Raw genomic sequence first — 18,637 nt, forward strand, 5'->3', positions numbered from 1 at the left:
ATATATTTAAGATACTGAAAGAGAAAAACGGCCAACCAAGAATCCTGTATCCAGCAAAGCTGTCCTTCAAATATGAGGGAGATCTCAAAATACTTTCTGACAAACGGACAATGAAAGACTTTGTGAACAAGACACCTGTCCTACAGGAAATACTAAAGGGAGCACTACAGGGTGATAGAAGACAGGAGTGTGTGGTTTGGAACACAATTTTGGGAGACGGTAGCACAACAATGTAAGTACACTGAACAAAGGTAACTATGAATACGGTTGAGAGAGGAAGGTGGGGAGCATGTGAGACATGACAAGAAAGGAGGAAAGATAAAGACTGGGACTGTGTAAATTGGTGAAATCTAGAGTATTCAACAATTGTGATAAAATGTACAAATATGTTCTTTTACGAGGGAGAACAAGCAAATGTCAACCTTGCAAGGTGTTAAAAATGGGGAGGCATTGGGGGAGGGATGCAATCAGCATAAACTAGAGACTGTAACTAATAGAATCATTGTATTATGCTTCCTTTAATGTAACAAAGGTTATATACCAAGGTGAATGCAGATAAGGGGGGGGATAGGGGAGGCATGTTAGACACTTGACATTGGTGGTATTGTCTGATTCTTTATTCTACTTTGATTTAAGGTTATTTTTCCTTTTGCTGCTTCCTAGCTGTCTTTTTTTTTTTTTTTTTCCTCTTTCTTTTGCCTCTCTACCTTCTTTGACTCTCCCTCCTGCCTTGTGGAAGAAATGTAGATGCTCTTATATAGATAGTGGTGAAGGTGGTGAACACATAAATGTATGACCATGCAGAAAACCATCGATTATTTACTTGGGATGGAATGTATGGTGAGTGAACAAAACCATATTAAAGAAAAATGGGTTGATGACAAAACCTTGAGGGCAACATACTGAGTGAAATAAGCCAGACACATTAGGACAATTATTACAGGGTCTCACTGACAGGAACTAATTATAATATGTAAACTCATAGACATGAAATATAAGGTACCAAGATATAGGACAAGGCTTAAGAATGGGGAGTGGTTGCTTAATATGAGGAGAATGTTGAATTAGGATGAACTCAAATGTTTAGAAATGAACAGGGGTGTTGGTAGCAAGATGTGAGTATAACTAACAGCGCCGAATGGTGTGTGAATGAGGTGGAAAGGGGAAGCTCAGAGCCATTTATGTCACCAGAAGGAAAGTTGGAGGTCAAAAGATGGGAATGTATAAAACTGAATCCTATGGTGGGCAATGTCCATGATCAACTGTACAAATGCTAGAAATCACTTCCATGAACCAGAACAAATGTATGACAATACAATTAGAAGTTAATAATAGAGGGGCATATAGGGAAGAACTATATACCTATTACAAACTGTATACTACAGTTAGTAGTATTTCAACATTTTTTCATAAACAGCAACAAACGTACTGTATCAATACTACGAGTCAACAATTGAGGGGGGTTGGTTAGGGATAGTGGAGGATTACAGTTTCCTTTTCTTTTTTTCTTTTTTCATCTTTCACTTTATTTCTTGTCTGGAGTAATGAAAAGTTTCTAAAAATTGAACAAAAATTAAGTGTGATGGATGCACAGCTGTATGAGGGTACCCAGGGGCAAGTGATTGTACACTTTGGATCTTTGGATAATTGTATGGTATCTGAACAATCTCAATAAAAATGAAAAAAAAAAAAGATACAGCAGGGCCAGATGAGTTCGAATAACCCCTTCAACTTTAAAATACAATGTAAAAATAAAAAATAAAAAAGAAAAAGAATGAAAAATAAAAAAAAAATTAAAAAAAAAATGTCATACCAAAACAAATAGAGAGTAAATACCATAAGAAAATAGAAATATATGACAAACAGATTGAACATAAAGAAATGAAATTTACATTATTTGTTAGTGCATATAGAAAATCTAAGGGGCCTTGCAGGCTAAGGATTAGAACCCAGAAGTTGAGCAATGTTGCTGAATACAATCCCATCCCACAAACATCAGCGCCATTCCTATTCCTAAGGAAATTACGATAAAGCTTTAAATTTTAAATAACTTAACAATAAGTTTTAATTAGTATCTTTCACCAGTTGATGCAACTTACAGTGTATGAGAATTGTTTCAAATTAGGTGAATTGGATTTTAAATTTGGGAAAATGGGAAACTGAGACCATTAAGGCGTGAACAAGGATAGTTACTCACAGGTCCCAAGAAAGAGAGGAGACCGTGAGGGATCCCTGGGATCCACTGGCTCGTGTCTCAACCAGTGGGTGGGGATCACACACAGAGTCAAGGGGAACAGGGAGCTTGAGACTTTATTGTGGCCCAGGGGTGGAGGATAGTCTATTTCCCATGGGATTCAAGGAGTGGGTACTTTAAAGCAAATGTGCTTATAAAGGCAGAGGGACAGAGGCTCCACGCACAGTGAGGGCGGTTAGGGTATCATTTGGGACGAGCTGTGGCTTTTGGGTGAAGCAGGTGGGTGGTGTGGGTGGTTATGGACACCAATCCTAAAAGCAAATTAGCACTTGCTCTCTTTACTCTAAATTTTTTAAGTTGCGATGCTAATATCCTCACATGGGAACCACTTGTGGGAGCCGGACCAGCTGGATCACAATGATGCAGCGAAAATAATTTGAGACTGAATCACAAGTTGCAAGAGCAAGAACAGCTCAAGGGAGAGTATTCTGAAATTTAAGAAACAAAAATTGGCAGGCATGCTGATAAGAGATAAGCCTGGCCTTGGGAGTGAAATGTAGTGAGTGCTGGGTTGTAACAAAGCAGGACGTTCCATTGTTTGTGACAGGAATCAAGTACAAACATTGCAAGATAGTCCCATCGTTTGTGATGGGAATTAAGTGACATGACACTTCTCTCGTTTGCGGGAGAAGCCAGGTATGAGAAGCTGCACACATTATAGATCTTTATCTACAGCAGTCCCACAGGTGGTGGCCACACATGTGGGTTTGAACTCCAGGAGAGTTTATGCCCCAGGGATGGAAAGCTGCTCATTAACTAGGCCAAAGCTCTGTGTTGAGGCAAGTGGCTTAGCGAAAAGAAGATGGATGCTGCACAAGGCAGCACAGACAAAAATGTGGGTAGTTAGGGCAGAAAGATATCTCACAAAAATAAAGAAGGCCTTCATGAAGGAACTGTAAAGCATTGGAAGGCCTTAAAGATGAACTGCATTAGATACACTACCATGAAAATTGCAGTACTTGCATTGATGAGAAGCCTCAGTATTGCAAAGAGTGGCAATACTTTTTCAGGTCATCTGTGTGTCAACTGGAATTTTAATCATAATTCCATTAACTTTTTTTTAAATTCAATTTTATTAAGATTGTTCACATGCCATACAATCATCCAATGTGCACAATCAACTGCCCACAATACCATCATACAGCTGTGCATCCATTATTCCAGAAAAGAAAGAAATACAAAAAAGAAAACTCAAATCCTCCCATACCCCTAACCATACCCCTCCATTATCGACTCAAGGTATAGTACATTTGTTACTGTTGATGAAAGAATGTTAAAATATTCCTAACTGTAGTACATAGTTTGCAATAGGTATATTTCCCTATATACCCCTCTATTATTAACTTCTAGTTATAGTGTCATACATTTGTTCTAGTTCATGAAAGAGATTTCTAATATTTGTGCAGTTGATCATGGACACTGTCCATCACAAGATTTACTGTTTTATATATTCCCATCTTTTAAACTCCAACTTTCCTTCTGGTGACATACATGACTCTAAGCTTCCTCTTTCCACCTCATTCACACACTATTCCACACTGTTAATTGTTCTCACAATACCAAGTTACCATCACCTCTGTCCATTTCCAAATACTTAAGTTCAATCCAGTTAAGCATTCTGCGCATAATAAGCAACCACTCCCCATTCTTTAGCATTATTCTGTATCCTGGTAATTTATATTACATGTCTATGGGTTTACATATTATAATTAGTTCATATCAGTGAGACCATGCAATATTTGTCTTGTGTCTGACTTATTTCACTCTATATAGTGTCCTCAAGTTTTCTTCATGATCCTGTTTTTTGTTTTTTGTTTTTTTAAGATGGCTTTGTTCACACACCATACATTCTGTCCTTAGTAAACAATTGATGGTTCCCTGTATAATCACATATTTATGCATTCACCACCATCACCACTACATATATAAGGACATCTCCATTTTTTCCACAAAGGAGGAGGAAGAGTCAAAGAAGGTAGAGAGACAAAAGAAAAAGAAAGAGAAAGAAAAAAAATGACAGCTAAAAGCACCAAAAGGAAAGATAGAATTAAACTAAATTACAATAAAAGAGTCAGACAACATCACCAATGCCAAGAGTCCCTGTGCCAGTCTGAATGTATTATGTCCCCCCAAATGCCATTATCTTTGGTTTAATCTTGTGTGGGCAGAGGTATCAGCGTTAATTTGATTATAATTCTTTGAGTGTTTCCATGGAAATGTGACCCACCCAACTGTGGGTGATGACTCTGATTGGATAGTTTCCATGGAGATGTGGCCCCACCCATTCAGCATGGGCCTTCATTAGTTTCCTGGAGCACTATGTGAGCTCAGACAGAAGGAGTGAGCTTGATACAGCCAAGAGGGACTGTGAAGAATGCACAGAAAGCTGAGAGAGTAGCTGCAGATGAAAGACAGTTTGAAGACAGTCACTCAAAGCAGACTCTTGCTCCAGAGAAGCTAAGAGAGGACAAACGTCCCAAGAGCAACTGAGAGTGACATTTTGAAGAGGATCTGTGGCCTAGAGAGGAATGTTCTGGGAGAAAACCATTTTGAAACTCAACCTGGGGGCAAGCAGATGCCAGGCACATGCTTTCCCAGCTAAGAAAGGTTTTCTGGATGCCATTGGCTACCCTCCAGCGAAGGTACCCAATTGTCAATGCATTACCTTGGACACTTTATGGCCTTAAGATTGTAACTTTGTAGCCAAATAAACCCCCTTTTATAAAAGCCAATCCATTTCTGGTGTTTTGCAATCTGGCAGCATTAGCAAACTAGAACAGTCCCATACCTCTCCATTTTTTACCCTTCTTATAGGCATTTAGCTTTGGTATATTGCCTTTGTTACATTAAAGGAAGCATAATACAATGTTTCTGTTAACCATAGTCTCTAGTTTGCATTGATTACATTTTTCCCCAATACCACCCCATTTTTAACACCTTGCAAGGTTGATATTCATTTGTTCTTCCCCATGTAAAAACATGTTTGTGCATTTCATCACAATTGTTGAGCACTCTAGGTTTCACTCAGTTATACAGTCCAAGTCTTTATCTTTCCTCTTTCCTTCTGGAGTCCCACATGCTCCTAACCTTCCTCTTTCAACCATACTCACAGTCATCTTTGTTCAGTGTACTTACATTGTTGTGCTACTGTCACCCAAACTTGTGTTCCAAACCTTTCACTCCTGTCTTTTCCTATCAGTCTGTAGTGCTCCCTTTGGTTTTCCTGTAGAGCAGGTATCTTGTTCACAAACTCTCTCATTATCTGTTAGTCAGAGAATATTTTGAATCCTCCCTCATATTCTCTTTCAATATCTTAAATATATCACACCACTTCCTTCTTGCCTCCATGGTTTCTAATGAGAAATCTGCACAAAGCTTCCTTTATATGTGATGGATTACTCTTCTCTCACTGCTTTCAGGATTCTCTCTTTGTCTTTGACATTTGATAATCTGATTATTAAGTGTCTTGGTGTAGGTCTATTCAGATCTATCCTGTTTGGTGTGTTCTGCACCTCTTGGATCTGTAATTTTATAAGAGATGGGAAATTTTCAATGATTATTTCCTTTATTATTGCTTCTGCCCCTTTTCTCTTCTTCTGGGACACCCATAACTTGTACATTCATGCACTTCATGTTGTCATTCAATTCCCTGAGACATTGCTCATATTTTTCCATTCTTTTTCTTATTTGTTCTTTTGTGTGTAGGATTCCAGGTGTCTTGTTGTCCAGTTCCTGAGTGTTTTCTTCTGCCTCTTAAACTCTACTGTTGTATGTCTCCATTGTCTTTTTCATCTTTTGTGTTGTGACTTTCATTTCCATAGATTCTGCCAGTGGTTTGAAAAAAAAACATTTGATTTCTACATTATATGCACCCAGTGTTTTCTTTATATCCTTCCTCTCTTTAACCTGAACTTGCTGATTTGATTTTTGATTTGATTTATCAGATTTCTTTGAAAATCTTTAGTTGACTGTTTCATCAAGTGAAACAAAATCTCAGCTGTATCTTCACTGAGTTGTATATTTTTTCCTTTGACTGGGCCATGTCTCCACTCTTCCCAGTGTAGTTTGTAGTCCTCTGCTGCCTAGGCATCTGGCTTCCCCAGTTACTCTAATCAGATTTTCCCAGACTGGAATGGATTCAGATCTCAGAATGGGGTTATATTCAGTTTCAAGTCTCCCTGAGGGTGTGTCTTAGAGTTTGACAGACTTTTCTGTGAGGTCTCTAGTCACTCTGCTTTCCCTAACCTGTCCAGCAGGTGGTGCCTGTCAGCCTGTTGCTCCTGACTGGTGTAAAGAGGTGTGGCCCCTTTAATTCTTAACTTAGGTTGTTTCTGTTTTGACTGTTTTCTACCAGAGCCTGGGGTCTGAGTTCTGAGGGGAGGGCAGGCCCTTGAGTTGGGACCCACCTCCTTCCTCTTAGGGGATATATACCCCATAGGGAGTTATATTTTGCATTTGAATTGTTCTTTGTCTCTCTGACTCTGTCATCTCCACCCCTGTCTGGGTCAGAGCACTGGGAACTAAAAATTGCTGAGGCTCCACTGAGCCACTCAGGTTCAGAGAAAGAAAAAGGGAAAGAAAGCTCCCCTTCAGAGCCAGTTGATGGCCTTCTGGTTTCACCTGCCAGTCAGATAGAGTACCTGGTCTAGTAGGCTCCACCCCCTTCCCAGGGAACAGGTGTTTTCCAGCTCTCTAAGGTCAGTCTCTAAATGTTTCTGTATTGTTTTTCTTTTTTTAATTAATTTTTTTCATCTCTGTCAGCCCCACCTCCTCTTCACTGGGAGTGAACTCAAGGCACCTTGCTTCTTGTCTATGTTTGTAGCTTGTATTCAGCACTCCACATTTGTTAATTAAAACCCCAGTTGGAGCTGGGCTGAGCTATATTCACCTACTCTAAGAATGCTGTTTGCTCCCACAGGGAGGTCTTGCAGCTTAGCCTGCTGTGGGAAGAGGGGGCTCCTGGTGCAGTTCTGCAGCTTTTACTTACAGATTCTGTGCTGCACTATCAGGCATTCCTCCCAAACCAGGGTGATGCATGACATGTGGACAGCCATGGTTGTCCTCCAGCAGTTGTTCCAGATTGTTTACTAGTTGCTCCTGGTTGTTTATTAGTTGTTCCAGGGGAATAACTAAATTCCACACCTCTCTACACCACCATCTTAGCTTCTCTCTCCCATTAACTTTTTAAATAATTATTTTCCCAAAATGATGATATTTACTGAAGAACACAGGGCCAAGGTTATCAATGGCAGCATTGAGGACTATGAAGGTAGACTCACATCAGAGATGGGCCAAAATGATCCGTGATAGTGACAATTCAAAAAGGAAGGTGAGTGTATTTGTAAACATTTTTAATGATAGTGAGTAATGATACAGTGAAATAGGACAAGACAACTGAATACAATAGCTTTTCTAGAAATAACCACATGAATAAATGTATGCAAAAATATAAGGTAGCATTAAAACCAGTGAAGGGGAAACATCCCTAAATAAATTAGGCCGACACAACTGACTTTTCACATGGCGGGGGGTGGGGGTGGACAAGGGATAAAATTAGTATCCTAAAACAGAACTTATAATCACTAAAATTTCAGATGAATTAAAATGCAAAATGTAGGAAGTATTTTTTGACTCTTAGGAAGAGGACAGAAAGAAGCACAAAATATAAAATAAATGTGGACAAATTTCACTGCATTATAATGAAAAACCACCTATTTAAAAATGGGACAAGGATGTCATAAACCATTGGAGAGTGTCTTCAATTAGATGTTGTCATCATTTAAATATTGGTAGATATTACATATAAACCTAAGTGGACTGCTTCTCCTGCAATTCAGATTAGCAAGCATCACATTTATCCCCATTTCCACATGTCTACAATTGACAGAAGCTGAGGAATGACTACTTTGGTAAGGGGGATTCAGTTTGCAAGAATCCCACTACCATTCATCTCGATGACACTGAGGAAGTATCAGGTGCAATTTTCATTCTTTTTGCATTGTCATGTTTGATACAGTAAAGCCATAAAATGAAACATTTTCTTATACCTGGGTCTTCTCACCCTTAAACTTATCTTTCTTTTCCTTGCAGGCATAGGAGTCATTTTTCTTGTACTACAAATTACTATTTCTGCTATTACAAAATGTATTATAATACTATGATTAAACTTTACTGAAGATATATTAACATACAGACATGCTATTTATTAAAACTGGAATGATTTTAAGAGGTAAAATCATTTTTGTTGCTGGCCCTTGAGAAAGTAAGTAGACCGGACTGCACAAGTGTGGTGGTTCAAATAAACAATGTCACTATGGGCCTGAAAACTGAAGCTACACATGTAGCTCTAACTAAAAAATTTAGCAAAATACCCGTGGTTGATCCTGCAGCTTCTTTTTCTGACTGCCCTCTGATTTCCCATCTCTACACCATCACTCTGGCTTATTTCCTAGTAACTGACTTTAGCTTAGCCTTCATCTAGGACTATTTGGTCATGCATGCAAATATCTTTATCTTCCTGTACTGTTGCATTTTTCTGTCATTAGTTACAAGTGTTCACCCTCACCAAAAGCAGTGAGGCTGAAGTAACTCTGGGAGCCAATCAATTTCTGGCACAGAGAATACCAGGTTTCTTGATTACTGTTTGCACCACCTTAGCCATTTGTGAATGTTTGATAATTGCACTACTTGGTATTTTTTGAAATTATTCCTTGGGATCCAATATATATGCAACTTTATTAAAGGCAAAATATCTAAAAAGTTATCTAGCCTTTGAGATGAGAGGAAGTTGCAAGAGTAACTTACCAGATGCCCTTCTGAACTCCAGATGGATGATGTTCACTGTCTTGACTGATGGTGCCGCCATCCATGTGCAGTTTAGATGGACACGGCTTCTGAGTGAAAACGAGTATTTCCTGAAAATATTTCAGATTTTCCCCTTTATTCATACAAGTTACAAAAAATGTATTCATTGGTCTACATTTTGCAGCACTGAAGTTCTTTAGTATCTTGAAAATTGGAACTATATTTTCTCAGACTGTAGTCATCCTGTACCACTTCGTTTTTGCAGAATTCCCCAAAGATCAAAGTCACAGTGCTCAAAGATATAATTTGTGATCAAATATTTTCAGGACTAAAGTACGGAACATTTTTAATTGGAATTTAAAATGTAATAAATCAATACATTGATGCTTAGAATATATTGTTATATTTCTTTTTAGATTTTCTTAAAAAGTTTATGTTTTAAGGATCATTTTAATTAATTCAAGTCACATTAATAAGAGTGTGGTGTAAGCTCATTATCACATCAAAAAATCCATGTACTTTCCACTAATAACTCACAGCCAAGTAAATTTTGTGGAAATTATAATTTCAGGTTATAGCTGCAATTCCATCATTTTTATTTTGAATTATAAATCAGACTCCTTACTTGGTATCTTCCAAATTTTATTAAAATGTCCCTTTCTTATTAAAAATTAACACAATATAAATTTATTGCTCTCTCTTTTGAGTCAGTAAAAAAACATTAACCTGCAGACATGACACAAGTAATCAATCTGAGATCAAACCTATGTGGTGGTGGGTACAATAGGGAGTTTGAAAGGAAAAACAATTACATCAATTTGTATGTTCAAAGGAATCTCATTTCCAAATAAATCTCATTGGTAAACAAAGCTTGATCAATCAATTTCCTAGCAAATAACATCTGTTCTGAGGTTGCTAAACACATTATTTTCAGCAGACATGGATATCAGTATTTTGGCTTTTAGGATGATTGGTCATAAAGTAAATCAATATAGCCAATGCCTCCATATTCAATCACCTATTTAGTTGTATTCAGACATAACCATAAACTTATAAAACCTTACCTTATCTTTGTCCTGTTGTTTGTCATTGCCATTTTACCCATTTGCTACTGATATCTAAACCTTTAGATTATTGAGATCATTTATCCAATTGAATTGCACTATGTTTTCTGTAAATATGACCCAATTGATCAATAAGGCAAAGTCCATATTATCTCCACAGTGGGACTTTTTTGTTATCAAATAAGCCATTCACGAGGAAGCCTGTGGGTTCCCGAGTCAACAGGAAACACGTGTGCTTTCTTGCAGTTAATCATTCATGACTTGCATTATTCTTAATACACTTTAGAACATGAGACCATCTGAAATGATCCTAATTAAAGAGGGGCTGGCTGTCAAAGAACATGTACTACAGTGTCAAAACCCGTGGTGCTCATCTTTCTTAAAAGCTACAGAAATATGTTTCCTACTGTGACATCCAGTCTACTCAAGAGCCTTGTCTGGAGTTCACTCCTTCATTATATCTTTGTAATTACTGTTTTATATCTGATGAAAATTATGGACACTGTGAGACTTTGAGTTATGGATCTAGGAAAGTTCCAAGAACATAATTAGCTACAGATCGCTCAACTAATCCTTGTTTTCCAGGCAGGCCCTGTCAGGGCTGGCCACTGTGTCATCTGTATTCATTTCCAATGAATTGATCAAAATATTAACTTACAGGACTTCGGGGTAAATTTTTCATTTAACAAGTGCTGAGCAACCATGGCAGGTAAGATATTGTATACAGCAGCACTCAGGAGACATATTTTGCCCTTAAAACTTTCATTTCCAGGAAGAAATAGTTCAGCATGAAATGTCACCTTGATTTTCATTCTATGAGCTTTAAGTTTTGATTATAGAATTATATCTGAAAGGGGCATTAGCAATCAAACATTTCGATTCACCTGTATTTAGCAAACTATTGGCTAAATAATAGGAGCTCAATCAAGAAAGAATGCAGTGGCATGAAATTTTTCTCCAAAATGCTTGCCAAAAGTGTAACAGATCTAAATGGAAATTTCTTTATGGAAGCAAAGTTCATGAACGTAGGGTAAAAGCTGAATCTTTCCAAAATGCAGAAAATACTCTCCCAATGAGCATATATTGTCAGTCCATATGTCACCTACTATGCTCAGTGCTGGCTTATAATCTGGTAAAAGGGACTCAATGTGTGAATGACCTTATATTTTTGAGATATAAACATTTTATAAAATAGAATGTTCTGCTTTTCTTGATCAAAGATGAGACCCTTAATCAATGAAGTTAATGCTCTAGCAGACTGAAACCTTGTGCAGGTGAACTTGGAGCAGGATGGAAGGAAGCAGTTGCACAGTCAGGCACATCAACCAATTCAATGCAGGCTAGCAATGCATGACAGAGGTCATGTAGAGGTCAAGATCAGATGTCAGTCACCAGCTGGCCTGGTGGTTCTGAACCATGGCTGACTATTAGATTCACCAGGATAGGTTTCAAAGTAAATTATAAGCATATTAATAGAACCTCCTACAGACCATTGAAATCAGAATATCAAGACTTGGAATTTTCCAGATCATTCTAATATGCATCTAGGGATGAGAACTTAGGCTCTAGACCAGTGCATTCCAAACTTTAAAGTGCATACAAAGCCCCTGGTGATCTTATTAAAATGCAGAGGTTGATTTAATAGGTCTGGGGTGGGGCCTGAGGTTCTGTATCTCTAAGATTATGACCAGTGATGCTGGTCCTTAGGCAACTAATGAGCTTGTTAGAAATGCAGAATTTGGGACCACACCTCAGGCCTCCTGAATCATAGTCTGCATTGTTCAATAATATCTTCATGTGATTTGTATAAACATTAAATTCTGAGAAATGCTCAATTTTTTTTCCATATGTGGAAACTGAAACTCATTATAATTGAGATGTCAGCAAATATTCCTCTTTTGCTTCAAGATATAATTTAAATTGGTTAAACACCCAACAAAGTCTTCCTCCTGGAACCAGATATATACAGAATTAAGGCTATAGCAGTGGTTCTTTAAGTGATTTCCCTGAGCAGGCACTATCAGCATCACTAGGAATTTGTTAGCAATGCAAATTGTAGATCTCCAGCCAGACTTAACTACTGTAACTGATGAGAATGTAAAAAAAAAAAAAGTTATATTTTTAATTTTTTAAAAGATATGCAAACCAAATATTAAAGTCAAATATCGACTCTAAGTTTCTTAAGATAATAGAAAAAATACTCAAGGAAAAATAGTAAATTGACAGCAGTACTGGAAAATGAATGGGGCTCCATCAATGAAGCAGATATTTTGAGGCATTCGCAGATAATAGAAAACAGATGGAAATGAATCATTACACACTTGTGGACATGCACATGCGTCAGGGTAAAAATCAAATCCAGGGGAAGCCCTGAGTGCACAATTAAAAGGAGTTTTAGGGAGTTCTGTGACAATCTTTACAGTAACTTAGGATATTTATTCCTAGATGCAGAATCTGGTGAAAGGTTCCTCCCATCACTCCTCTAACAATAAACTAAAGAGTGAGGTGTGAAAAGATGTAAAATTATAAAGGTCATTCACATAGAAGGAGAATGACCTATAAGGAAGGGCTTGTAACATTAGGAGGTTAGTGATCTAAAAAAGAAGACATTCAGATATTGAATTAATTCTGAACTTCACGATCCACCACAAATCTCTGGTCTCGATATATACACAACACTACTCCAGAAGCAAAGCCACATTACGACTCCAGGGGTGCCTTCTTCCATTAAAACATGTATATTAAAATTATGTTTTACAAGTCTGTTGGTATAATAAGAACATATGATTATATCTTAAATTTTTTCTTGTGACCTAAAAATTCATTTCTCCATCCCACTTTAAAATAAATTAATTTGGAGGAACCCTGATTAGCTTGGGGGAATGCCTAGCTATGGCACCCACTGTGGCAAATGGAGAAGTCGGCCCTGGAACAGGGTAGACAAGGTCTCCTTTCTTTTCGAGGCTACATTCTGGTTGTCATAAACTTACAGCAAACACTTAAGCAAATGAATAAAGAAGTTAATTTAAGTAAGAATTTAGTGTCAAGAAATAGTAAACCATCCATGATAGAAAGGGGCTGGGAAGTACTATTTTAGATCGGCAAGGCCCAAAATGGGGAATAATTGCTTTAAATGGCAAAGTACTAAAAGAAATTGCATAAAGAGCTTATTAATGGGAAATAAAACATCAGGATTCTAAGATTTAAATAGCAAAGCTTGAAAATCAAATTCAGACTAAAACACATACACACATATAAGTTAATTTCCAGGTTTGGTAATTTGTGATAAAACTCACTCAAGTAGGCATTAACATACATTATATTTTGAAAAGCAGTTTCTAACATGCAGTTTTTGACCTGATGATTCAAGAGAGAAAGGCCAATCAGGTAAGTAAGGGACCACAAAGAGGAATTGAGTTGAGTTTATGGATCAACTCTGCTTCATGTGAATCGAGTTGAGTTTATGGATCAACTCTGCTTCTCTCAAGACATGTGGTAAAATTTACTAACATTTCTGCCTGTATTAAAATAAATGGAATACACGGAAATATGTAAGAGTTAGAAAAGTTTAGATATATATTTAACATAATTGAGAAGACTATCAAAAGCTGCCCAACTTCTGACACCAACTACAAATACGGCGGTAACTCAATCCAATTCAATTCTGACTCTTTCCAGTTAGGCCAAACCACACAGGTCAAGGGCAGTGATCTACAAAATTCCTTTCAGGGACCAGCTCCAAGGGCCACCTGCACTTTTGAACAACTGGATACAAATTTGGGGGTTCCCACACACCCAGGTTCAATAATCCAATAGAACTACTCACAGAATTCACTGAAAATGCTATACATATAATTATAGATTTATTATAATAAAAGGATACAAATAAGAACCCCAAAGAAGAGATGTATAGGATGAGGTCTGGGAGGGTCTCAAACACAAACTTCCTTGTCCTCTCCACGAGGTGCACGTGGAGAAATGCATCACCCTCCTGTCACAGAGTTGTGACTTATCAACCGTGGAAATTCGTGGGGTCTTTGAGTGTTCCATGTATATGGGGTCTCGCTACACATGCCTGAAGGACAGCATCTATGTCCACGTGGTTGTACCAGTCTGCAGCTCCTAGAGGTCAGGGAGGTGGGGCTGATATATGCATATCAGCTCCAACGCTCTAATCACGTGCTTGTGTTTGGTGTGGGCGGGCCCAGTTCTGAAACTGCAGGTGTGGTTGTCCCCACCTGTCATCTCATTTGCATATGAGGCATTAGGTTCACATCTGAAGGGAAGTCCTCCATCCTTTGAAATCATATCAGACAGAGAAGGGGCAGTGGAAGCTGGGAGAAAGAGAAATGGATGATTTGGTCAAGGCAGGTCTTTGGGAGAAACTCCATCTTTTTATTTTGTTCTTCTTTCTTTTCCCTTTTCCATTGTCTGGATAACTGAAGACAAACTCTAAATTTAGTAAATAGCCTCAGAATAAAAAAGACTTGTAAATTAATTGTGGGGAAAAAAACAAGTCCTCTGGCTCACAAGTGATTTATTGAATCAAGATTTTAAAAATACAATCTTATTAGCTGTAGCCATTTTGTACCACATTTTACATTTTTGTACTACTAAGTTGTAAGAATACCCTTTAATGTAGTATTTCTCCTTTTTCTCTTTTGATTCTTTCTTATTGATTTATATTTGTCAGTATATTTCTAAGCTATGCTATTTGGTCCGTTTCATGGTTCATATATTTGCTGCATATTACATCCTTTGTTATAATTAAATGATCCTACAAAAATAAAAATATGAGAAACTTACATCTAAAGAGAATTACAAACTCACATTCTTTTCATTTTACCCACTGTACGTGAGATTATCTATTTCTATGACAACCTTGCAACGATGAACATTAGCATAATTTGTTTTTGGAAATCTGATAGGTGAAAATATGGTATACGTATAAATTAAAATTTATAGAACATTTTTGAATATCTTAACATGTTTATTAGCATTTGGCTTCACTCATATAAATTGTCTGGTTATATTTTTATAGTTCTTATTTATTTTGTGATTTGTTTTCTCATTAATTTTCAGTTTTTTACATCTGTGGGATAGTATAGCCTTCTACTGCAACTTGCTTTTAAATGTTTTGCTCAATTTTATTACAGGCAGGACTTTAAAAACATTAAATATTATGAACTTTTTAAAATGGTTTCAAGCTTTTTAGTTTTTCTTAAAAAATGTCAAAGAAGGAGCTTGGAAGTGGGCCTTTAGCATTATATGTGCTTAAATTTTCAAGACAGTTTTATCTACTATGCATGTAATTCATTAAATATGAAAAGGCCTGCCCCATTCCCAGTAAATGAAACAGTACTTCTAATTTTAACTGCTTTGATAGTTTCATTTTTACATTTACAATTTTGCTTAAGTGATAGGTAGATTTAGGTATTCTGCTGTCTCATCAGGTATCCAATTGTTTAGATACCTTTTTTTTTTAAGTAGTTCATTATTTTCACACTGATTTTAAAGGTTATCATTACCTTGTATTGAATTTGTACATATCTGCTTGATGAATTACTAGTCTATCCTAGGCACTTATTTGTCCATCTTGTATCATAGGGTCACACCTAAATGATGCAAGAGGAGAGGCCTTACTTTGCTTCTATTTGCAGTGAAATCACACTTTTCTAGTCTCCTGCAACACTGGTTTGTAGGAAGAAGAGTCCTTGTGCTCTTGGTAAAACTGAAGAGCATTAGGGTCTTTCTCTGGGTTAGGTTTTGGCTTCAGGGAATGTTGTGGCTGGATTGGCCTTCTCTCCAGATCACTGAAACATTCTCCATATCAGTGATAAGGCTGTTTTGCTTTCTTATTAATTGCGATTTCATTGGAGTAGGACTTTTTCTTAAATGCAATTTTATTGAAATATATTCACATGCCATCTAATCCATTCAAAGTATACGATCACTGGGCTCAGAGAATCATCATAGAGCTGTGCATTCATTGCCAAAATCAATTTTAGAACATTTTCATTACTCCAAAATAAAGAAGAAAATAAAAATAAGGAGGAATACCCTAAACATCCCATACCTCTTACCCCCTATTATTTATACATTTTTGTCTTTATTTTATTATTCATCTGGCCATACGCTGGATAAAGTGGTGTCAGTCACCAGGTTTTCACAATCACACAGTCACATGATAAAAGCTTTATAGTTGTACAACCATCATGAAGAATCAAGTCTGGAGTAGGACTTTTAATTTCCTTCAAGAACTTTTCCTTTGCATACACAGCTTGGCTAACTGTTTGGCACAAGAGACCAGCTTTTGATCTGACTGCACTTTCGACATGTCTTCCTACTAAGCTTAATCATTTCTAGCTTTTAATTTGAAGTGAGACCTATGCAACTCTTCCTTCCACTTGAGCACTTAGAGGCCACTGTAGGGTTATTAAGTGGCCTAATTTCAGCATTGTGTTTCTCAGAGAATAGGAAGCCTGGAGGAGAGAGAGAAATATGGGAATGGCTGATTGATCTGTGGAGCAGTCAGAACACACATTAATTGATTAAGTTTTCTGTCTTATATGGGAGTGTTTTGTGGTGCCCCAATACAATTACAAAAGTAACAACAAAGATCACTGATTACAGATCACAATAACAGATATAATAATAATGAAAAATTTGAAATATTGTGAGAATATTAAAATGTGACACAGAGACAGTGTGCCAGTTTGGAACTGTTATGGACCCCAGAAGAGCCATGATATTTTAATCCAATCTTGTGGAGTAGAATCTTTTGAATGTTTCCATGGAAATGTGACCCACTCAACTGTAGATGAGAACTCTGATTAAATTATTTCCATGGAGGTGTGGACCCCACCATTCAGGGTGGATCTTGATTAGTTCATTGGAGTATTTAAGAGAGCTCAAGAGCCCATACTGATGCTGATGCTTGGAGACACTTGGAGATGCAGAAAGAAAGATGTTTGGAGATGCTAGGCTAAGAGAAGAAGCTCAGAGTTTGCCCCAGAGAAGCTAAGAGAGGACCCCCAGATGCTTGAAGAAACACTCTGGAGAAAGAAGCAACAACGCACAGGAGCTGAGAGAGAGGAGTGAAGACAGAAGTCCAGAGACATTTTAGAGAAAACCATTTTGAAACACAACCTGGGAGGAAAGGACCAGCAGACACCAGCCTTCCCAGCCTACAGACGTGTTTCAGACGCCACCGGCCATTCTTCAGTGAAGGTATCCTCTTGTTGATGCCTTAATATGGACATTTTGATGGCTTTAGAACTGCAAACTTGAAACCTAATAAATCCCCTTTATAAGAGTCAATCCATTCCTGGTATTTCACATAACGGCAGCATTAGCAAACCGGAACAGACAGGAAGTTGAACACATACTGTTGAATGATGGTACTGATAGACTTGCTTGAAGCAGGGTTGTCACAAATCTTCAAAGCACAATTAAGTGAAGTGCAATAAAATGAGATATGCCTTTACATTCTTACATGTATGTGTGTAAACTGATTGTGCTCTTTATATGCATATATGTATCTGTATATAGATCCATAGCATGCTTTTGAAACATTTATACCCAAATATCTGTAAATATTCATGCAAAGGCACTATGTGCTTGCCAAACGTATATAAGTATATATGTATAACATTAAGTATTACAAATATACTTACACTAACACATGATATAATCTAAACATAATTAAAGAGTAAAAGTCAGAGTAAGAGGAGGTTACAGAGTCATTGAGTGACAGATAATAATCAAAATCACAGAATTACATAAACTAAAGAATATGAAGAAAGATAAGGTACATTGTGATCAGGAACAAAATAAAATAAAGCATACTTTGAAAAAGTCAACACAACTAGAATAAGGCACTGGGGATTAATTCACAGTTAAGGACAAAGAATGTATAACAATATTTTCTGAAGAATGCTTAACATTCAAATCTACAAATCTATGGGCTTATTTCTACACTTACTTTGTATTTCATATTTGCTAGTAACAAATACATTGCTCACATATTTAACAATTTTGATATTGCATTAAATAATAAAAACATCAAAAATTTGTATTATTTTTTGTTTATGATATTTACTCAGAATTGGTTTTGATTGGGTTCATCATGTTTTTCTAATTCAGTTGATGGGATTATGTCCTGTGAATTTTTATTGGTGCACTCAGTCATTCTGCTAGTGGCCACAGAATAAATGTCAATACTATTTATTTCATAATCAGGCACAGCTTATGTTGCTATATATTTTTTTCAGAACAGTACAAGAATATTTTTGTGCTGAATTTTTATTTCTCACATGTAGCATTCTCTAAGAAAAAGCAGTAGTTCTGGAAAATAACTGTATTATATTTTAGAAAATGGTAGAAATGGTTCATATAAAAAATAATTTTCTTTCCCATTCACTTAAAAATATGTTCCCAGTTAATTGTGACATTTCTCTAAGAAATTGTGAAATTTTTATATTAAGTAACAAAGTAATAATCATGTAAGCAATTA

The 18,637-nt window shown here is 36.9% G+C and overlaps 1 long non-coding RNA gene across 3 annotated transcripts in view; it reads right to left on the reverse strand.

The window, feature by feature from the left end:
- LOC119524351 overlaps positions 1-10,248 on the reverse strand; it is a 54,345-nt gene extending 44,097 nt beyond the window's left edge. For all 3 annotated transcript variants that reach the window (XR_005214798.1, XR_005214797.1, XR_005214799.1), the window contains exons 1-2: positions 10,123-10,248; positions 9,059-9,168 (exon numbers count right to left, since the gene is read on the reverse strand). This is a non-coding gene — a long non-coding RNA (uncharacterized LOC119524351). The remainder of the gene's footprint in view (positions 1-9,058; positions 9,169-10,122) is intronic.
- Positions 10,249-18,637: the final 8,389 nt, after the last annotated feature.

The sequence above is a fragment of the Choloepus didactylus genome, assembly GCF_015220235.1.
Source record: "Choloepus didactylus isolate mChoDid1 chromosome 5 unlocalized genomic scaffold, mChoDid1.pri SUPER_5_unloc1, whole genome shotgun sequence".
NCBI classification, from domain to species: domain Eukaryota; kingdom Metazoa; phylum Chordata; class Mammalia; order Pilosa; family Megalonychidae; genus Choloepus; species Choloepus didactylus.